The sequence below is a fragment of the Lactuca saligna genome, chromosome 7 (assembly GCF_052625555.1).
Source record: "Lactuca saligna cultivar CGN05327 chromosome 7, ASM5262555v1, whole genome shotgun sequence".
In the NCBI taxonomy this organism is placed as follows: domain Eukaryota; kingdom Viridiplantae; phylum Streptophyta; class Magnoliopsida; order Asterales; family Asteraceae; genus Lactuca; species Lactuca saligna.
In genome coordinates, this window is record NC_136423.1 from 33,963,864 (window position 1) to 33,982,751 (window position 18,888).

An 18,888-nucleotide genomic window follows, 5' to 3' on the forward strand; every position below is an offset into this window, starting at 1 on the left:
GAGGAACAACTCGACGAGTCTGTTGAAGATTGCCTTGGACTCGGTGAGTCTGGTCATGAAGTCCTAACCTTTTGTAGTTGAGCTGTGAATCGGTGAGTCGAGGGATGACTCGGTGAGTTGAGCATGAAGGGACTCAGAGCTTGTTGGACTCGACGAGTCTTCGGGCGAGTCGACGAGTTGAGTCATGGCATGGGAGTTTCTGAGCATAGGAACTCGACGAGTCAACGGGTTGACTCGGTGAGTAGGGTCAACTAGGAAGGTTGACTTTGACTGAGGACTTTGACTTGGACCAAGGGTTGACCAATTTGACTTCCAAGGGTATTTTGGTAATTATTGATGTTTATTGGTTTTGGTTATTTGGTAAGGAGAAGTGGTGGAGTTCGTGCTGGTGGTCGGAGCAGCGTGATCTTATTTCTTCAAGTCGGCAGTTGCAGGTGAGTGTTATATCGACAGGGCCTAAGGCACCAAGGCCAGCCCTTTATCGGATGGGAATCTGGGTAGTTGTTTATTATGTTATTGCTTTGCTATATCTGTATCCTGGTAATTAGGATGGTATATGTTAGAGAGCTTCTTAAGGTCGGTATCCTGGTATATAGGATGATGTTATGTTAGTGACTAGTTAGGTCGGTATCCTGGTTAGGATGTTGCTATGATATGTGATCTGCTAGATCGGTTGATTAGTTGTGAATTGCTATATGATTATATGTTTATGTGCACATGGTTGTTGGAATGGGGTTGGGTTGAGGCGGGTACTGCTTTGTGTTGTAGGCCAACATACCCAGGGCGGACCGGTTAGACCGAAGGTCCGACGAGCAGTCTGGATAGGTTGAAGGCCCCAAGAGGGTGGACCAGACATGCAGAGGCTCGGAGAGTGGACCAGAAAGACTGAAGGCCTGGTGCGGGCGGACCAGTCATACTGTAGACTCAGAGAGTGGACCAGGTTGACTGAAGGACCGGTGCGGGCGGACCAATCATACTGTAGACTCGGAGAGAGAGAGTGGACCGGGTAGACTGAAGGCTGGTGCATGTGGATCAGTCACACTGTAGACTCGATATGCATGGTTGTTCTGTTTATGATATGATATGATATGATATGATATGATATGATATGTGTGTGGTATTGTGGTTGGTATTTTGGGGGTAACTCATAAGCTTTCGAGCTTACAGTTTCAGTGTATTGTTTCAGGTACTTCAGGAGACTGTGGCAAGGCAAAGGCATGATCATACCGCTCCTCAATTTTTGAAAAGTTTAGATTGGTTGTAAATTTTCGTTGTGTTACATAAAAATCACTCGATCTAAAATTCGAACTTTGGGCTGCATACTGCTAAGCTGAAACTTAGAGAAATCATAACTTCCTCATACGTAGTCAGATTTGGGCGTTCTTTTTATGCACGCTCTTAGTTTATCGAACACTACGATTTTTGTTTACAAATAACACTTTATCGCAAATTCACTTTTTACGTCACACAGCATCGTGCCGGTTCTGTCGCGAAACTTCGACAGGTCATAACTACTTCGTTATAACTCGGATTTCGGTATTCTTTATATATCTGAAATCATTGTCACAACCACTACCTCTTTACGTATAGATATTCGGTTAATCTAACATTTTACTTTAACGCTTATTTTTATCCTTTATTTTAATTAAGTCACACAATTAAACATAAAACACATAATATTTAAATAATACAATTTTTATTATTTCAGAGCGGGTTACAAAGGTAAACCTAGATTATTACATTATCATTAATGTCTAGCCTATAAACACGGGCGTCACAATATAGTTCATTGAATGGAGAAGGATCAAGAGGAGTTGGAGACATGGAAAATGGAAGTAATTGTTCATTAAAGAGGACATGGTGTGCAATATAGATGCGTTGGTTTGTGGATTGAAGCAGTGATAGCCATGATGGGAGATACTATAACCGAGAAACACACATGGTGTAGAGCGGAGGTCCATTTTATGTTTGTTGTAAGGGCGTAGGTGAGAAAAACATTGACAACCAAACACTCGTAGGAACGTATAATCAGGTCAATGGCGAAAGACAAGTTCAAAAGGTGAAGTATTGGAATTTGTCCGTGAGGGCATCCGGTTAATAAGATAAGTGGCAGTGTTAAAGGCAAAATGTCAAAAATGTTGTGGAACAATGGATTTGGCTAATAATGTGAGGCCGGTTTAGACAATGTGTCGGCGGTGACGTTCAACATAGCCATTCTATTCACTTGTGTGTGGACAAGAGAGGCGATGTATGATGCCAAGAGTGGAAAAGGAGGAAAGGTTTTGAAACTCAACCCCCCCTCCCCCCCAATCGGTTTGAACAAATTTAACTTTAGTATCTAATTGGCGTTCAACAGTGAGAAGAAATTGTTTTAAAGGTAGGGAAAACATTAGATTTTTGCTTTAAAGGAAATATCCACATGAATCTAGTGAAATGATCTACACACAATAGAAAATAATGGTGACTTCCAAAGGATGTAACAGGAATCTAGTAAAGTGATCTAAACACAATAGAAAATGATGGTGACTTCCAAAGGATGTAACAGGAGCAGGACCCCAAACATCACAAAAAACAAGATCCAAAATATGATTGCTTTTAATATTAGATGGTAATAAATTAATGAAGTTTTGAGGACTTGCCAATAGAACATGAATCACAAGAAATACTAGAACAATTGTTTGTCAAAGGTAAACGAAACTTAGAAAACATAGACTTCAAAAGTTGAGGGTGGGAGTGGCCCAATCTTTGATGCCATGTAGTTGGAGAAGCACGTGTTGCACAGGACACAAATATATACTCACATGAATCAATATATTGCTTGAATAACTAAGTAAATTAATAGAATAACTAAGTAAATTTCTCTTTATTTAGAATTTAGGCCATTTTTAGTTGAAGTTATTCTGTAGAATGAAATTTCATCAATAATAAATAATAATTAAATATAAATAAGAAAGAGTCTTTATGTCGCGTTACCAAGGTCCTTGTTTCAAAAAAATAGGTCGTCTGGGGGCTTTACCAGGGCTAACTAATAAAAGACCCAAAGCTGGAAGTGATCCTAGAAACCAATCGCGTTCCGGGAAAAAATCCCAATATCGAATTCCTACACAAATATATACTCACATGAATCAATATATTGCTTGCAAATTAAATTCAAAGTACACCTCTTAAATTGACAGCCAAACAAAGTAAGACTTACACACTTTACCAATCATTTACAACTTTGGAGTGTTCATCTACACAAAAGAAATCCTACAAGACTGAGTTTTTGACCATATAAGTGTTTTTAAAAAACTTATTTACCCATTGGGTATACTTTTAAACTTATTTACCATATAGGGGTTATTTAGCAATTTAATAGAAAAAAAACAACCGTGCCCTAATTTACTTCTTACTGAACCAATTCTTACCTTCATCTTCTTACCTTCATCTTCTTACCTTCGTCTTCTTCCATCGTCAACGACGACTGCAAGACTCCGTCGATTTCAGCATCTTTGGTGCGGCAAGAGGGTGAACTCCGACACACCACTGTCGGCGACTCCACCACTGCCGATGACTCCAGCGATGTAATCAGTGACTTCGGCCTTCCAGGTATGTTTTGAATTAGAACTTCGATTTTAGGGTATAATTGCTTCAGTTACGTGTTTATTAGGGTATAATTGCTTTTGCAGTCACAACATAACTTGGATTAATAATTTCAAAGTAAATATTGTGAATATGATTTTTAAGAAGATAATGATAAATAATGTTCTAAAAAACAAAGTAAGACATACACACTTTACCAATCATTTACAACTTTGGAGTGTTCATCTACACAAAAGAAATCCTACAAGACTGAGTTTTTGACCATGTAAGTGTTTTTAAAAAACTTATTTACCCAATGGGTATACTTTTAAACTTATTTACCATATAGGGGTTATTTAGCAATTTAATAGAAAAAAAACAACCGTGCCCTAATTTACTTCTTACTGAACCAATTCTTACCTTCATCTTCTTACCTTCATCTTCTTACCTTCGTCTTCTTCCATCGTCAACGACGACTGCAAGACTCCGTCGATTTCAACATCTTCGGTGCGGCAAGAGGGTGAGCTCCGACACACCACTGTCGGCGACTCCACCACTGCCGACGACTCCAGCAACGTAATCAGTGACTTCGGCCTTCCAGGTTTGTTTTGAATTAGAACTTCGATTTTAGGGTATAATTGCTTCAGTTACGTGTTTATTAGGGTATAATTGCTTTTGCAGTCACAACATAACTTGGATTAATAATTTTAAAGTAAATATTGTGAATATGATTTTTAAGAAGACAATGATAAATAATGTTCTAATTATTAGCTTATAATCTGTGATTTGGATTCTTTTTTTTTTGGAGTGTCAACTGTTATACAGGGAAGTGATGTATTTCACTGGAAGTGGATCAATTGTTGCTAACCTATACATTAATGCAAATGTGATAACATGACAGTTTATTCCTTATTATACCCCTGTGTATTTTGACTACTATGCCTATTTTGACCTTGGTACATTATGCAAATTCAACTAGTCACTTCTAGTAGCTTTTGGTGAGGATAAGTCAACTCTCAATACAAGGTCTCACCGTACTTTTCCATTAGAAATTAATAATGTATTTCTATTTTAACAAAAAATTTGATGTATTTCTTTTTCTTGATCTTCATATAATATGCATTTTTGGTTTCTCTAAGAAAAAGGTTCTGCAATTTTAATTTCCAATTCAGACACACTGCATTGTACACTATATGCTTAATATTACTTTAGGAAACTTTCTTTGGCCCTTATGTATGACATATAATAATAGTTATATATGTTGTTGCACATCTATATTTATGTTTGTTTGGGTTGGTTTGTTTGATAGGTTGCTGTTTGATTTCTGATTTCAATATGTTCAATCACACTTTTCAATTTTTTTATTTTTTTATTTTTTTTATTTTATGTATTTGATTGTAGATGGATGTCATATTAGACATTGTTCACAATGAGGATTTCCACTCAATCTCTCAAGTTGTTGTTGCAAGCAATGCAATAGCAATTGATAATGAAGTTTTTACAAATGATGTGTTAGAAGAAGATGAAATTGGAGAAGAAGATGAAATTAGAGAAGAAGATGATGAAGAATCTTTTGAAGTTCCTTCAACTTTTACTACTATGAAGGAAACAAATATAACTACGGATAGCAATTGGATTGTGTCACAATTAGCGAACAAGAATGATTTTACACAAGAGTTGGGAAAAGATTCTTTCAAGGATAAAGAAGAACTTATTAGAGCTATTAAGCTTTATAGTATTAAGACACATAAACAATTTGCGGTTGTTGAGACACGTCCAACTCTATGGACCATAAGATGCAAGTTGCATTTACAATCTGGTTGTAAATGGCAAGTTCGTGCAATCAAACGAAAACGAAGTGGATATTTTGAAATTACAAAGTATACCGATCCACATACTTGTTTACATGATAATATTTCTCAAGACCATCCAAATCTAGATGGAAGCTTGATAGCCCAGGAAACCAAACATCTTATTAAAGAGCAACCTTCAATTAGTATTCCTGCTTTGAGAGTCGAAATAGTCGATAAATTAGGTTATATTCATTCATACAAAAAGGTTTGGACCGGTAAACAGATCGCAATTGAACAAGTGTTTGGAAATTGGGAAGAATCTTATTCTGCTTTACCCAAATTTCTATGTGCAGTTCAAAAGTTCAATCCGGGGACTATAGTCGAGTGGTTAGTTTTGAGCTCAACCAATGAAGAACCCATGGAATTTAGACGTGTTTTTTGGGCTTTTTCCCCTTCTATCAAGGGGTTTGTACATTGTCGATCGGTGATTAGCATTGATGGAACACATTTGTATGGCAAATACAAGGGAACGATGATGATTGTAATGGGGGTTGATGGTAATAATCAAATTTTGCCACTAGCATTTGCAATTGTAGAAAATGAATCATATGATAGTTGGAATTGGTTTCTTTCTTATATCAAGATTCATGTGGTAAAAGAACGTAAAGGTATTTGTTTAATTTATGATCGTCATCTTGGAATCCTAAAGGCAGTCAATCAACATGGATCACCATGGTTAGAGCCACATGGTTTTCATAGGTATTGTTTATAACACACATTATGTTTATTTTTTTAAACTTTATAACTCACATTATTGTTGTTTATTTTATAGGTATTGTTTACGTTATTTTATCAACAACTTTTATGAGAAGTTTCGTAATTCAGAATTGAAAGCTCTAGCTTGTCGTGCTGGGAGTCAAAATCAAGTTCGAAAATTCAACTCAACCATGGAAGAAATTGGGAAGCTAAATACACAAGCTAGACAATGGCTAGAGAGTCATCCACTTGATAGATGGACACTTGCACATGATGGTGGGAGGAGGTATGGGTTGCTCACAACAAATTTATCGGAGATTTTTAATAGTGTCTGTAAAGGTGCCCGTTTTTTACCAATCACGGCTTGTGTCCAACTTACTTTTTATAGATTGGTGCATTGCTTTGAGGTAAGACGCCTTTTAGGAAATAGTTCACGAGCTAATGAAGATGCATATACCTCTCATGTTCTTGTCAAACAAGCAGCTTTGATGTCAAAAGCAAGTGCACATTCCTTGAGATCTTTTAATCGAGAGAAATGTATATTTGAATTGATAACTCAGAGAGGAAGAAATGTGCAAGTAGTTAATTTGGAGCAAAAAACTTGCGCATGTGATAAGTGGGAAGTGTTTAAATATCCTTGTTCTCATGTCTTAAGTGCATGTGCCACACTTTTTTTGAATAGTTGGCAATATGTTGATAAATGTTATTCAATTGTAAAATATTGTGATACTTGGGCTTCTGAATTTTCTCCACTTCCTCATGAAGCGTATTGGCCACAATCATTGTTTAAAGAATTGCTTCCAAATTTAGAGCTCTTACGGAATAAAAAAGGACGTCCCCGTTTAACAAGACTTCGAAATGGAATGGACATTAAAGAAGGAAGAAAAACAAGCCACTGTGGAATTTGTAGGCAAAGTGGTCACAATCGAAAAAAATATCCATCTAAACCAAGGTAAATTAAAACATTCAATATTTTTTGTTTCATTCGTAGAACTTTATATCTTTTTTTTTAAAAAAAAAATTTTGTTTTTTTTTGTTTTTGCAGATAATGGTTATCGAATCAAAGTTATTTGGAATGTTTTTTATTTTCTTTTGTCTTTTTGTAACAAACGATTGTTGGGTTTGTAATTAAAATATTTTACTTATGAATTTTATTTGGTTTAGGATGATCTTTTGATTTAAATTTAAAAAATTATTAGTTGGTTTAAATTTTAAAAGTTATTTCTTGGTTTTTATGAAAAGATTTGTTAAATATAATGATGTTTGTAAGAATCAATTAATAAAAAGTAAAAGCCAAGAAAAGCAAAAAAAATAATATATTAAATAAATAAAGAATTGGTTACAGTGAAGGTTTAGACTTTAGAGTCTGTGTATGAAAGAACGCAAAAGAACGCAAAAGAAAAAAGCATCACATGTTTTAAAAAATAATATAAAATAATAAACAACCTATATAGTAGATAAGTTTAAAAGTATGCCCAGTAAATAAGTTTTTGAAAAACACCTAGTTGGTCAAAAACTCCTACAAGACTTCACGCAAACTTCCTACACTCCTAGCTTCTTTCTTCTTTCCCTGGAATCAAATAAGAGATACACAAACACCCATCTGAAATATGAAGAATAAGTGTACTAGTATCCTCCTGCCTTCTTCATTGTTTCAGCCAAGAACAAAGACCACAAAAATTGTTGTTGCTTTTCTTCTTCTCCTTCGATTTTTGCCAAGAACAATCAAGAGGCCAGCAGCCTCTCCCTCTTCCCTCTATCTTTGCCTGTTAAAAGGACCAAACAAAACAAAACACTACCCCTATATCGTTTCTTTTTTTTTTACCTGTTTCTTCGTCCCCTGTCAAGAACCACCGAAGGTGGTGGCGATTCCGACAAGACCCCGAGGCAGCAGCTCCCCCCTCCCCGCCTCGCGCTTTCCTTTCCCTCTCAGCAGCCATAACGGCTGTTGCTGCCTATCTCCTCCCGGACCCCTCTTCTGGCCTCACCCCTCGCACCTTCTCTTTTCTCCTATCGAGCAACGACCACCGAAGCCTCTTCTACGATGGTGTTGCTGACTTGCTGCTCGCATCGCTCCACGCGGACCGGTTCTCCCTTCCCCCTTCGCACCATGCTATCGAAACAGGAAGAGAGGAGTTCGCTACTTCTTCCCTTCGTTTCTTTGGTCTCGTCGACCACCGGGGATGCTCCTCTCGCGTACGATGGATCTGCGATCGTCGGATAACTCATCTGCCTGCGATCCTTCGTGCTCCTTCTTGCGGCACACGAACGTTCGTGTGCTACTTGCGATCGTCCCTTCTATTTTCCCGATCAAAACAAAAGACGGGACATAAGAGCCCTAGAATCCTTTTATCTTTTATGAAATGAGCAAACTAACCCCCTGACCATTTATTCAAAATACGTCCCAATCCCCAACATTGACTCCTTTTATTTAAAACAACCCATCCTTTGATTTATTATAACCAAATCAATCCTACTTTGGTTAGTTAAATCCCCAAACAGCCCCTATAGTTTAGTGAAGTTACAAATCAACCCCCAGAGTGTAAATTCATTACAAAACAGTCCCAAAAGTATTTCAAAGTTAAAGAATCGTGACCTAGCGATTTTTCACAACAAGTTTCTCAAAATAAACCGAATTCGAATAAATGGAACGCACGCTTTAAGGGTGAATGCTTACGACTCCTTTTTAATATTTTTAATTATCTGGGGGGGGGGGGGGGGGGGAAATGTGCCTATATACTTTGTTTATGAAAATAAATTATCATTTTATACGAAAATACAATAAGTTTAGTTTATAAAAACATTATTTGCCAATGTAACATGTTGTTACAAACAAACTAGTATAAAGTTTTCATATACATATTGTAGTTATTTTATCATGAAATAACTAATCTACACTACAAATGCTACATGATATACATATATATATATATATATATATATATATATATATATATATATATATGACATCCCCAAAATCACGGTCAGAAAAGACCGATTTCATTTATGCTTTTTAAAATAATTTCAGAGTAAATCCTTTTGATTTAAAAGTGTTGCGGAATTTGTTCCCAAAACAAAATATGATAAAATAATATTTATCAAAGCATTTCATCAAGAGATGCATTTTCATTATATGATTAAAACTCGGGGTGTCATGTTCCGATACAGACCATAAACCATAAACGATATCATTACAAGTCATTCAACAAATATATACATATACAGACTTGTAAACAAAACAACTCGATGATTCATCCATCTTACGCCCTTGCGCCACTTCCTGTAACAAATAAAACTGAGTGGGTCAGACTTGGGAGCCTGGTGAGCACATAGGGTTTTCAACCCACAATAAATAAATTATATTTAATTTCACCAACCAATCACTATCCCGATTATCCATTCCCGTTATCCTCACTTTACGTCCTTAAAAAAACATCTATCTCAAGGGACCTAATATAGGATTTTCATCGGGATGGACATTACTGCTAAGGGGTTTCCTCAACAATAGATATCCTAAAGGCAACCATGAGGGGGATAGAGTACACCGGTGAACACATCGTTCACAACACCTACAGGTTATGAACCTGCTAGCGTTCCAAGAGACTGTCTAGAAGGAGTCTATGGTCATTATACATACTCCGCTGAATAACTAGGTCAACAACAACAACAACATCGAGGCCTCTCATCTGTTTATTACACACCAACTATCTACCCATGTTCTACCCAACATATTAGTAGATAAAAATATATATTTTTATACATAGTTTAAAACCTGTATAGCATTTTCATTCAATACATATTTCACATAACAGATGAGAAATACCCACATAACACATATTTCATAGAAAACAAATCAGATCTATGAGATTGAAGAGAGTGAATATACATTCACACACATAACAACAAAATTATACACATAACACGTATTTTGTATAAAATACTTCATAATCATGCGTTAGAAGAAAGTAACTACACACTCACTTGATCAGAAGATGATCTGACAACACTACGACTTGTAGAAGTAGTAATCCTCAGCAGATCTGGAAGATCTCTACAAAAACCGAACTTCTCGCGGACAGAGCTTCGGCTCGGAAACCGAACTTCTCAGGATCTTCGGGATCTCGGGACTTGCTTCGGGACTCGAGAATATTACCGGGGCTTCGGGGTACTTCTAGCACGCAAATCGATGCAAAATGGGAGAGATAAGAGAGAAAAATAGCAAAAGAACTCGGCAACCTCGCATCCTATTTATAGGAGGTTGGATCCTCGAGTACGCGGGACGTAAGCCTCCGAATTCGTCACTGCATGCGTCATCCGAAGAACTTGAGTGCGAGGCGTGTCATGCTTCGCTGTACGCGAGGCATACGCTAGTACGTTGGGCGTACTTCGGATCAGATCGGTGACTCCCCTTCGGATAAGGCCGGTTTTAATAATTAAATTTAATTATTAATTATTTAATAAACTTCGAAAATTCATATCTTCTTCATAAAAACTCCGTTTTCGACGTTCTTTATATCCACGCAAAGGTGAGATTACGCTCTACAACTTTTGTTTAGACTCCGTCGGCTAATTTTGAATTTATTTTTATTATTTATTTTTAATAGGCCGAGATAGAAAATTTCGTTATAAATTCATAACTTCTTCGTTTGACGTCCGTTCTCGCCTAATATTTTATCGCATTGATACTAACAACGAGATCTTCGATTCTCGTTTAGATCACTAAGGCTAAATATCGTTCTAACGTAAATTTCACTTTTTACGTCATTCAGCGTTGCCGGTTCTGTCGCGAAACTTCGACAGGTCATAACTTCTTCGTTATAACTCGGATTTCGGCATTCTTTATATCTTCGGAAACCTCTTTTCAACTACTACAACATTATCCAAAGATATCAAGTTTATTTTATACTTAAATTTTGATGCTTATTTTTATTCTTAATTAATCAAACCACATAATTAAGCAATTAAGCACAAACACACATAATACTCAAATAATACACTTCTATAATTTCAAAACGGGTTACAAAGGTTAACCTAGACTATTATATCATCATTAATGACAGGCCCAGAAACACATGCGTTACAATTCTCTCCACCTTAGATTGATTCCGTCCCCGGAATCACACATCAACAAACAAATGCGGATAGCGACCCATCATGTCACTCTCCGTCTCCCAGGTGAGATTCAGCCCATTCGTGTGTTTCCATCGGACAAGCACTAACTCGACCATCTTGCGTCGCAACTTCTTAGTCTTTCGGTCAGCAATTGCCTCTAGTTCTTCAATCAACCTTTTGTTCTCATCGATTCTCAAATACGAAAGTGGAATCATGTCGGAAACTTCCCCCGTGAACTACTTTTCCCCAGCCTCAAGCCAAGAAGACGGCGTACGACACTTTTGTCCATACAAAGCTTGGTAAGGTTCCATCTTAATGCTCGAGTGAAAACTATTGTTATAGGAAAATTCTACCAATGGTAAATGTTCATCCCAATTACCTAGGAATTCCAAGGTACATGCTCTCATCATATCTTCAAGTGTTTGTATCGTTCTTTCACTCTGACCATCAGTCTGCGGATGGTAAGCTGTACTTAAACACAACTTGGTACCCAATTCCTCTTGTAGACTTTTCCAAAATCTTGAGGTGAAACGGCTATCACGATCCGACAAAATCGTTAACGGAACACCGTGAAGTCTCACAATTTCCTTCACATAAGAATTCGCAAGCTTTTCCATAGACCATTTCTCCCTGGCTGCTATGAAATGCGCACTCTTAGCGAATCGATCAACGACCACCCAAATCATGTCGTGACCATTCTTTGTTCTGGGCAGTTTAGTGAAAAAATCCATAGCAATGTCTTCCCACTTACCCATAGGCACAGGCAATGGTTCTAAACTCCCGTACAGTTTCTGATGTTGTGTCTTGACTCTCGCACAAGTCACACACTCCGCCACATACTTCGCAATGTCAAGCTTCATCGTCGGCCACCAGTAGTAGGGTTTCAGGTCCCTATACATTTTAGTGCTACTGGGATGAATCGAGTACATGGTCTTGTGAGCTTCTTCCATCAGAAGATCTCTGACTCCTCCTGTCTTAGGTATCCAAATCCGATCCTGGAACACCTTCAGTCCATGACTGTTTACACCGAACACCAACGTTTTGCCCAAACGTTCCTCCTTTCGGTCATTCTTCTCAGAAGCTTCGCTTTGAGCTTTCTTTATACTTTCCAAAATAGTCTAGACAACCTCTATTCTCAACGCTCTTGGCCTTCTCTTTTCAAGATTGACTTTCCGACTGAGAGCATCAGCAACAACATTTGCTTTACCAGGGTGGTAAAGTATCTCACAGTCGTAGTCTTTAAGTAATTCTAGCCAGCGTCGTTTCCTCATATTCAATTCTTTCTGACTAAAGAGATATTGGAGACTCTTATGATCAGTGAAAAGTTTGCACTTCGTGCCATAGAGGTAATGCCTCCATATTTTCAGAGCGAAAACTACCGCTGCCAACTCCAAATCATGAGTCGAGTAGTTCTTTTGATGCTCTTTCAGCTGTCGAGACACATTGTAACACCGTAAATTTCAAGGAAAAATTTTAATTTAAAATAATCATTTTAATATTAAAACACTTGTTAAAATCTCGTTCATAATTGAATTACAAAGCATAGTTTCATTTTCACTTGAATAGAAAACCAGGATCCTCCAAAATTTGACTTTCTCTGGTGTGTACAATCGAGCCGGTGCCATCTCGTGTTACTGAAAGAACCTGAAAACAACATAACACAAAACACTGTAAGCATGAAGCTTAGTGAGTTCCCCAATATACAACTTACGCATATACGCCTTTCCAGGCCCTGACCTTCCGGTCCACAACACAACCCGCCTTCCGGCCCGTAACATATTCGCCTTCCGGCCCATAACATATTGCCTTCCGGCCCATAACACATTGCCTTCCGGCCCATAAAACATACACAGCACATATAACAATTAACTTACCACATATAGCACATATATCACATATCATATCCGACCTTCCGGTCACGTAGCATATTGCCTTCCGGCCCATACATATTGCCTTTCGACCCATATAAACATACATAGCACGCATAGTAATTATCTTACCCCATATAGCACTTATAACACATATCATATCCGACTTTCCGGTCACACAGTCAAACCCTTCCGGGTACAGTATAGTGAGAAGACTCACCTCGTGGATACTGAAAGTTAGCAACTCATGAAATCCCTCGTACTTGATCCGCCGAGCTACAAGCTCCCTATAACATCATATATCTCTTATTAATACTTTTATCTTCCACGTTAACTGACCCTAAGAAATCACACATGGGTCAACTCTGGTCAACGGTCCACGGTCAACTCGACCGGACTCGGCGAGTACTCTGGCGACTCGGCGAGTCTAGTCGTCCTCCAGTCCTCTAAGGTTTTCCCTTCTACTCATCGAGTATCCTCCTTGGCTCGACGAGTTACTCCTGGAAGAATCGCGGGGCCACCCCGACTCCACTCGCCGAATCTGAGGAACAACTCGACGAGTCCCAGTTATTCTTCAAGCTACTCGCCGAGTCTGCTCATCTGACTCGGCGAGTCCATGCCATGCAGCCGCTCAAACTGCTCCCTAAGGTCGGAACTGCTCCGACCATTCATAGGTCTGGCCTTCCTAGACTGATCCATTATGTATGGTCCTCATTTCGGTGCTCATGCGACACCCCAAGACTTATAATTCACATGTTGACCTAAGGCATAAGGATTTCAATCCAAAACCTTCACCAATTCCCGAGATGCACAGACATGGGGGTATTCTGGACCTCCAAGGGTCCTAATACAGGGTTACAATCGTTTGGGGAACAAGGGTAACATTCAATCTATCCATAAAAGGGTTCCATAAACCCTAATCCTCAAAATACATCACCATAGCAGAGTATACACGAATTCTTACCTGGATAATGTGTTCTCTGTGTCCCCAATCCTCAGAATGTGATCCCCTTGCTGTTCCTTAGCCAAGCCCTTCTCTTCTTTGCACAACAACTCCTTCAAAATCACCAATGGCCTTTAATCTTGGTCTAGATGCACACAATCGATTTAGAGTTCTTCTCAGAAGGCTAAAACGAACAATGACGGCCTATAAGTCCCCTTTATACGTCCCAAACCTAAACGGCTAGGGTTTTCGCTAAACAGCGCAGACTCGCCGAGTCCCTATCTGACTCGTCGAGTCCAGTCGCGAACCCGCGACCAGGTCTGCGATCCTACTCGGCGAGTCTGGCTCCAACTTGCCGAGTCCCCCTTAAAACACCCCCTAAAATATAATTTTAACAATACTTGAGATTCCAGGCTGTTACAATTCTCCCCCGCTAGAATCAGACTTCGCCCTCGAAGTCTTACTCTGAAAATAGTTCCGGATGCTGCTCCCGCATCTCACATTCCGTCTCCCAAGTCATTTCCGATCCCTTCCGGGGTTGCCACTGAACCAACACCAGAGGTACCTCTTTGTTCCTCAGAACCTTGATCTTCCGATCCCTGATGGCCACTGGTCTCTAAGCATAACTCAGGCTCGCATCCACCTAAATGTTCTCTAGTGGAACCACTGCTGACTCATCGACTATACACTTCTTCAACTGTGACACATGAAAAGTGTCGTGGATCTATCTCAATTCCGCTGGTAACTCCAAACGGTAGGCCACCCGTCCTACCCTCACAATTTCACGAAAAGGCCCAACATACCGGGGCCCCAACTTGCCCCTCTTCCTGGATCGAATCACCCCTTTTCCAGAAGAGACCTTCAGTAGTACGAAGTCGCCGACCTGAAACTTAAGCTCGTACCGGCGTCTGTCTGCATAACTTTTCTATCAGCTCTAGGCGATCAATAACCTCTGTTTAACCTGCTGAATCTGCTCTGTCGACTGAAGCACGATCTCTGTACTGCCCACTACTCCCTGTAACCGAGAATCACCCACGATGCAATTCTGCTCCAAATCTCAACGATCACTCGACCCATAAGGGTTAGGAAACCATGAATCACCGGATCCCCGATCCAAAACCCACTTTATCCATTTCGGAACGACTAAGAGACCCATTCGCACTCTCAGAGCAACTCTCACGAGTTCTCCTCTTGCAATCGCATACACATACTGCACTAGCCCCAACATACCTTTCTCTTCCCTTGCCTAGGGAAATCCGCTTGACGACCTTGCCACTACTCCATGTATCGCACATGCTCCGGATCTGCTCGCAAGGACTCTCGGGTCCATGCGTTACCTCTCCTCAGCAAATGAGGGTCTGATACCCCCTCCTATGCAACAGCTCAAAGGGCGGCATACCAATGCACTAATGATAGCTGTTGATATGGGACAACTCAACCAAGGATAAATACGTACCGTGGCTTCCTCCGAAATCTAATGCACATGCCCGAAGCATGTCTTCGAGCGTCTGGATTGTTTTCCTCTCTCTAAAGTGTCTTCAGACAACATCATGATAAACTCTAGCTCACTTCTCCTATCCCTCTTCGAGACTGAGTACCAGGTCAGCTTTTGGCTCCACAGCTGAGCCCCCAACGTCACCCATATCATGATCCAAGTGTCCCACTAACTTCCTCCCCGTGACCACTATCCCGGCCCAGTGACACGCAAGTCACGAAATCCTCTTTTCCTCATGCGAGAAAAATACAATCCAACCGAGGATCGTCTCAACTCAAATCTCTGGTTTCTGCTCCGCATATTCCCTGCGTATCTCCCCGCATCTCCTGACAGAGACGGAGACCCCCGTCTCGCTCCAGACTCAACATCCAAGCTCCAAGGACTCAATACCAGGGCTACTCAAACCCAACTCTTCCACATCATGCACTGCTCGAAAAAACATTCCAACATCGAAATTCTCTTGCCATCTAGTGAGTACTGCAACTCCACGCAGCATCACAACACCCTCTGAGTAGGGAGTACTACGGCTCGAATATCCATCACAGACTCTGGAGGCAATCAACGTAACAAATGCCCATCTTTGCGAAAATCCACTCTCTCAAATAATCTCCCCGGATGCCCATACTCGAAGGGATCCCACTAGATTCACAGATACTTGATATGCCACACGTCGATTCAATTCAGGATTCACAAGTAACTCCGAAATAAGGATATCATACCCGGATATCACAGAGTACTCCAACAGAACACCACAAAATCCTGCCACAACCACTGATCTCCTGCCCCAAGCACCATATAAACACAATGATACGTTTCCTCTGAACCCCATAATTAGATCTACATTTTTCCCACATTACAACTTCGGTGCATATAATTTCTCGATTGGAATACGAGAAAACGCTGACGCTACAAAATATACTGATAATCCTCCGAAACCCCTTTTTCCCGACGCTCAAAATCCAAACGAGGATACGCATACCGACCCCGGGAGTTGGCCGCCCAATCATTCTCTATCTACTTGCAACAACACCAATCACCTGTCATGGATACATTCGTCCTCCTCCTCAAGTACTTCCCGCATTAACTCACTCTGACCCCTTTCCTCGATCACCGACATCTCTGGTCTCATGATTTCTTACAGCATATCTCTATACTCCACTTATAACTACTCTTGACAAATCTTTGCTTTCTTACATACTGCACCCGGTTCTCCCCCACTTAGGGTTCGAACCATTACCAATTAGCACACAACCAACCCACAACTATTTTTCCACCAGCGAAATCGCACCTGCCCCAGGAAAGTGCTACGCAACGCCCGATAATTCCCCCTTAAGGAAATCAATCAACCCCCTATACTCTGAACCTCTGATGAACTCTCCAAGAACTTCTCATCACGACTGCCTCTAATCGTTCCAAATCCCATACCAATCTAACACCAAGCATCACAACTGCTCAATAACATCCCTGGCTCATAGACTGCACCGCAAAATCATCGTTCCTCTCACCTCAACTCATCAACCAATGTTCTAACACCGGAATTGTCCCAAGGATAGGGACCCACTCCCAACATAGACGAAAACTCCCTGCACTGCAAAACTCAACTGAACTCCCCACTACTACCACTATAACACAACCTACTATTCCCAATTAGGTGTGGTGTGGTCCTCGACTACCTCAGTCCCAACTGACTGTCTGCTCCCGATAAGTCACTGCCTCGCGGCACACATGCCACCTGATACTCTGAGGAAATCTTTATTGATAACGACCTGCAGGGTGTACCCCCAAACCCAAAACTGAAACATCAGGCCTCCCGTGTCTTGCACACGAACAAAAATAGCACCACCCACCTAGAAGATGACCTCTCCTCTATCGACTGATTGCTCAACTCAGACCGAAATTTTCTCCTTCCTTTAACTCCTTACCAAAATACTCTGATAGGCACTCGCCTTTCCTCTCGAGGGACGCCTCTTCATACTCAATCATGGTCTGCAGGCCTAAAACCCATAGCGTCCGATCTCTACCTCATCGATCATGACCGGATAATAAAATAATCACCAACATCATTCACTACGAACCATGGTACTCATCCCATGACATCCCTTCTCAATCTGCTCCGGTGTATGGTACCTGAACCATAGCATCACTCCTCAATCTGCTCCGATGTATGGTACTCGAACCATAGCATCACTTCTCAATCTGCTCCGATGTATGGTACTCGAACCATAGCATCACTTCTCAATCTGCTCCGATGTATGGTACTCAAACCATAGCATCACTTCTCAATCTGCTCCGATGTATGGTACTCGAACCATAGCATCACTTCTCAATCTGCTCCGATGTATGGTACTCGAACCATAGCATCACTTCTCAATCTGCTCCGATGTATGGTACTCGAACCATAACATCACTCCTCAATCCGTTCCTTAGGACCTTCAGAATGCTCCCTGTAACAAGTATGGGTCCTCTGCTTTCAGTAGTACGGGCCCATACTACCTGCCACATCTACCCATACTTTCCACACGGACCATCCCAGAGCTCCTAAGTAGCTGCTCGACCTGCTCTTTCACCAATCCCATCGCACGTGCCCGCTCTCCAGCGAAATCCTCTACTTTACCAGCGCACTCATCTGGCTAGGTTTACTCCCTAGTCTCTTCCGTCGTCCTCCCACTTCTTTGCTATCAGCTGCTGAAGAGCTCCTAACGATGTCAGCCATCTACCTCCTGAATATCATCATACTCACTTAGTAGCTGACTCCCATCATCGAGAGTTCCACAAAGCACAAAGCAAGCAGCATTCGAGCATCGAAGAACACATAGGACTCCTTATCTGTGATAACTCCACCTTCTCAGCTCATCCTCGGAAATACCCCTGAACTCTGTAACTCTACCCCTCGTGCGTTCTAACTGGATACTCTCACTCATCACATACTCAAAAGCATAACGCACATATAACAACAAACCCTAGGATAAGGCATCACAAATCAGGCCACTCTAGTCCTAAGATATGAAATACCTAGCCTGTCTCTAGCATGCAATAATATCTCATAAAGTGCATCATAGTTATTTCATAACGCAAAAGTAAGGGTATTTTGGGAAATCACCGTTTGGCTCTGGCTGATTGTACACACTGCTCTTTCTTGCTTTCTCTTTGAACTCTTATTCACTTTTAGAAAACTATTTATTTGAAAACTTTTTCTTACTTCCTCAGTTTGAGTCCAGATTTACCCGAAGGCGCATCCGAATCCCTCAAACCAAGGCTCTAATACCAATTTGTAACACCGTAAATTTCAAGGCAAAATTTTCATTTAAAATAATCATTTTAATATTAAAACACTTGTTAAAATCTCGTTCATAATTGAAT

At 40.3% G+C, this 18,888-nt stretch overlaps 1 pseudogene; it reads left to right on the forward strand.

Annotated features, from left to right (window-relative positions):
* Positions 1–1,793: 1,793 nt before the first annotated feature.
* Positions 1,794–7,159, forward strand: LOC145006819 (uncharacterized; annotated as a pseudogene).
* Positions 7,160–18,888: the final 11,729 nt, after the last annotated feature.